The sequence below is a fragment of the Peromyscus eremicus genome, chromosome 8b (assembly GCF_949786415.1).
Source record: "Peromyscus eremicus chromosome 8b, PerEre_H2_v1, whole genome shotgun sequence".
NCBI classification, from domain to species: Eukaryota; Metazoa; Chordata; class Mammalia; order Rodentia; family Cricetidae; genus Peromyscus; species Peromyscus eremicus.
In genome coordinates, this window is record NC_081424.1 from 27,671,937 (window position 1) to 27,677,026 (window position 5,090).

A 5,090-nucleotide genomic window follows, 5' to 3' on the forward strand; every position below is an offset into this window, starting at 1 on the left:
AGTATTTTTAGAGTTGTTAAATATCCTTAGCTATGAGAAAAAATACTATTAAAACCACTTTAAGATTCCATCTCACCCCACTCAGAATGGATATCAAGAATACTAATAACAAGAAACACTGGTGTTGGTGTGGGGAAAGGTGGATCTTAGACACTATTGATGGGGCTGAAAACTAATACAACCCCTTTGGAAATCAGAAGATTTATCAAAAAAAAAAACCCACTATAATGTACATGATCTAGCAAACACTCAAAGGACTCTATATCCTACATCAGGGATAATCACGTTCGTTATTACCTTATACACAATATCTGATAGACACAGCTTAAATACTGATGGGAGAATAATAAAGATGTGGTATATATACTCACTGACATATTACTCACGTATAAATGGAAACTAAATTATGAAAATTTCATGGTTATAAATAGAAGTGGGAAAAGTATTTTAAGTGAGGTAACCCAGACCCCCAAAGGACAAATGCTGCATGTTTCTATGAGGATATTAGCTTCAGCTCTTGACTGTGGTGTATCTTAAATGGAATGCCTGTGAGATCCAAGAAACAAGGAAGGAGACAGGTATGAGAAGGGACGGTAGAATACAGGTGAAAGAGAAGTAGAGGAATACTGCAGCTAGAAAAGTTTAGGCAGGGAGAAACACTGGAGGAGTGGGCAGATGAAAGCATAGGGTTGGGAAGGATTATCACAAAACAAAACCAATAGACAAGAATAAGTGAGAGACATTTGTAGCGATGGTGGACGTGGGTGGTGGAGAGATGGGAGGTAAGAGTTATCAGTGTGCCAAGTGTGCATATATGAAATTGAAAAAAGCAATAACAACATCTTTAAAATTTGAAGGCCACTAAGGAAGAAGGAGGAGTAGAGCAGAAAGTGGCTATCTAGTAATGTCTTCTCTGACCTAGTTTTTTTGTGTTATTACATGAAATCTTCAGAAACGTATTTTTCAAATATATTTTAATGAACTTATGAAATACTAGGTTTCATCCTAACATCCTCAGAGTTAATTATTTCTCGGGGTGGTTAATCCTCCTTCCAGAAGGCATGGATAGTAAAACAAAACCCCCAGCGCAGGAGTGAGCTACTTCTTTGAGTTGTTGGTCAAGGAGTAATAACAACAGCCCTAAACATCACAGCCTGAAGCCACTGCTCTGAGTTGCCCACCAAAATTTAAGGGAAGATCCTATTGCTAAAATCACTTTGGTCACAAGATGTGAAGAAATTTCTCCTTATCACTCAGTGTTTCAGCTTTTGTGAAATGAGGACAGAGGCAAGCCAGAAATTGACTTTGAATGTGAACACGTTGTTCATTGCTTACCCTTTGACTAAGATCAAGTGTGGAGGATGCACTTTCCCAGGCCACATGGTCTCTAGACGCTTTGATACAACTAAATTAGGATCAGAGGTGCCAGCTTCAGAGAAGGGAAGAAAGAGAGTACCAAAGGCTTTTGCCATGCTTCTATTTCCACAAGTAAGAATGGTGGACAAGAAACCCTCATTTACATTGTAACTGGCAGAGTAAGAGCTACATTGCAGTGATTGTAAGCTAGCCAAGGAGATAGAAATGTCACAGCAATATTGCAAATATATATATATATATACCCCAGCTCACAAACATCACACTCATATTCATGCCTTCTCAATATAATGTAACTACCAATGAGTGCTTCAACCCTGGCAGAGCCTGAGGCTCTATTTAAGTAGTATCAAGAGGGGACAATGTAGATAAGTAATAGTCAGCCATTTTGTCTATGCAATGTCAATCCCATAGGTATCTTTTCCTCTTAATTTTTTGTTTTTACCAAAGGTTATTTATTGGTGTGTGTGTGTGTGTGTGTGTGTGTGTGTGTGTGTGTGTGTGCATGTGTGTGTGCGTGTGCGCGTGTGTGTGTGTGTGTGTGTGTGTGTGTGTGTGTGTGTGTGTGAAGCATGGCTTCATCCTACTCCAGGCTGATCTGGAATTTACTACAGCAAGGTTTAGCTGGAGTACTGGGATTACCGGCTTGCCTCAACATACATGGCTTTAAAGTTTTCTTCATATTTGGATACTTGAGCTCACTTTAAGTATGATCCAGGACTTAATACATGAAATATTCATATTACCTCAAATTTTCCAGTTGGCATTCCATCCTGGATATAAATAATGGACATATCAACTATCTTGCTACATCCCTCATATAAGGCAGATGACAAACTCCTACCTCTCCTCTCTAGAGAGAGGCTCATATTTTGGTCCTCACAGTTTCTGGCTTGTAAAAATTTTAATATACAACATTGTTTTATTTTTGCATCTGTGAGAACTGAGACAAGGAGATAGAAGGGTTATCTAGGACACTTGTGCCTTGCCTGTCAAATTGATTCAAGGGCATTTGAGAGGCTCAGTCTTAGGCAAGAAAACTTGGCACAAGGACATCACTGTGACTTTTCTTGGCTCTACCATTTAAGAGTCCCAAGAGCTCTTAGCACCCTGTCTACCTTGAAGGTCTTCGTTTCTAGCCTACTGGTCTTAGCTGGAAACTCCCTAGTTAACCTGCCTCATCAGAGTTCCTCTATTTAGAAAAAAGAAAATGAGAGGGAAATGCTAGAAGAACTACCAATTCTCCCATGAACGGAGATGAGATAGATTTTCCAAGCCAGGAATGTCAGGTAGTCTGAAACCTGGGTAAGTGAGAGCCGTGGAATTCTACACAGAATAAAGCCAGACAATTTCTAGGTATATAATTCAGTGTAGTGAATGAGGAATAGAAACACTGTACTACAGGAAGAGAATTGTAGCAAGGCCAAATATAGCTTATGGTGAGCTGTGCACAGACCATGCTATCTCTAAGAAGATAGTCCTACAGTAATCTGATGACCCTGTTTCACCTTTTTCTTTTCTTTTCTTTCCTCTCTCTCTTTTTTTTTTTTTAGTTTTAAAAATTATATTTATTTTGTGGAGTTGGGAGATATGCGTGTGTGTATGGGCATGTGTGGAGTCAGAAGTCAATTCTTTCCTTCTGTCACGGGAGTCTCAGGGTTCAATCTCAGGAGGCCAGGCTTGGGGGCAAGCTCCTTTACTCAACAAGCTATCTCACCAGCCCCAAACAGGCCTTTTCTTTATGTTCCAGAGTTCTCACTGCATGCATGTTTCATCTTGTCTTCCCAGTTTTCATTTTCTTACCTTTCCCTTTCCCCGAGGATTCCTCTACTTTTGAAATCCTTCCCAGCATCAAGGGATCATTAAGAAAGCCAAGCAAATGACTCAGGATTCCCCAGCACTTAATGGGTCTGCCTGATTTTTTTTTTTTTTTTTTTAATAGCACAAGTGATCAGCAGCCTTTCCATTCCCCTAAAGCCGACGTCACAGATGGGGTGGCAGTAGATAGTTTGCTTCCTGTGGATCTTCTGGTGGGAGCCTACCACCAAGGATGAGGACTCTCCCATTGAAGTACTGGTTGGGCTGATTTCTGAAGTGGAACTTGAGGTGGGTTAAGAAATAGGTCTTTTTGGTAAAAACTCTGAAACAGTGAGGGCAAGGGATCTTTCCTCATGAGCTCATCACTGGCCTAGAGTTGGGTCTGACATCTAGGGATGAGGCTTTGCTGTTACTTGCCTTATTTCTGGCCACTGGTGTAAGCCCCTCAAGCCACACACATGGCCAGGCCCCTCCCCTGAGGACCTCCAGCTGGCAAGTTCCACCCACAGAGCACTCTTGCCTGCCCTAACTGCTATACTCCGCCCCCACCCTACAGAGTAAAAAGCCCATTCTCTGGACTTGAAATCCCATTAATCTCCACCTTGGAAAGCTCACCCCAAAAAGCTTCCAACCCCCTCCCCAAGAAACTCTATATAAGTCCTGGCTTCTGCTCAGTTCTCTGCTGTTTCTCGCCCAAACACAGGCAGATCTTTTCCCTCCCAGTAAATCTTTTATGTGAAATTTGTTGTGTGGTGTGACTTTGTGGTATTCCTCCCTCCTGCCAGGATCCCTTTCCATCTGAGCTGTAATGCCTGCACTGGTCCCTGGATCACTTTCACATACCTGAGTATGGGAGCTTGGGATCCAATGGTGTAGGTGGAGCCTTCACAGCATGTTCCTGGCTGCCAGCCACTGGCTTCCTGTTTTGGTGTACCTTCAGGTGGCATTTGGCCTCAGACCGATCTTGGAAACACTTTCCACACTCAGGGCACAAACAGGGCCTATAACCTAAATAAGCACACCAGTGAGGGCTCAGTCCAGAAACATCACAGTAATTCTTGCCCCAGAGATTGCGAGAGAAAGACCTCTCTTCACAGTGCCAGGGCTTGTAGCCAAGGGCTTTGTCACTAGTAGTCTGTCACCAGAGGGAACCGGTGATTAAAGAGGTAGATGTCCTTTTTGAATCATTTGCCACAGGTCAGGCAGAAATAGAGCGGTCCACTTTTGAATAACCCTGTGCAAGCAAGAGAGGCCTTCCCTTCATCACCACTCTTCTCATCTCTCGGGTGTGGGCTAGGTTCTTGAGGTTTCTTCTTGCTTCCTGTTGTCTTTGGGGGATAGAGCACTGACCTCCTCTGTCCCGTGCCTTTGTGCGTGGTGTTCTGATCCACAAATGTCAGGTTCCTGAAGGTTTCCGACAGCACATTCTGGTAAAGGGCTTTCTACGAGGCAGTCAGATCTTCCCATTCTGTCTGTGTGAAATCCACTGTCCTGACCTCCTAAGTGACTGCTATCTGGAATGGCTGGGCAGACTGACTCTTAGCTGCCATTATTTGGTGTTTCCAGGCTGGCACTAGGTGTTTGACTTCTATTCCAGACTGCTTCTAGCCACTATTGGTTTGTGCCCACTTTTAGAAATCTCTGATTGTGTTTTCCTGGTCTAGGAGCCTTGACTCACAGTCCCTCTACTTCTGCTCCACTCCGATCTATAATAAGTCTTTCTCTGTCCTTCCAGCCAGCTCTCAAATAATGACACAGAGACTTCTTATTAATTATGAAAGCTTGGCCTTAGCTTAGGCTTGTTTTCAACTAGCTCTTATAACTTAAGTCAACCCATTTCTGTTAATCAATGTTCTGCCACGTACCACCCATCCTGCTTCTTCGGTGTCTCCTGGCAT

General features: G+C 42.8%; 1 pseudogene; it reads right to left on the reverse strand.

Annotated features, from left to right (window-relative positions):
• Positions 1-1,331: 1,331 nt before the first annotated feature.
• Positions 1,332-4,742, reverse strand: LOC131918803 (zinc finger protein 57-like; annotated as a pseudogene).
• Between the last annotated feature and the right edge of the window lie 348 nt (positions 4,743-5,090).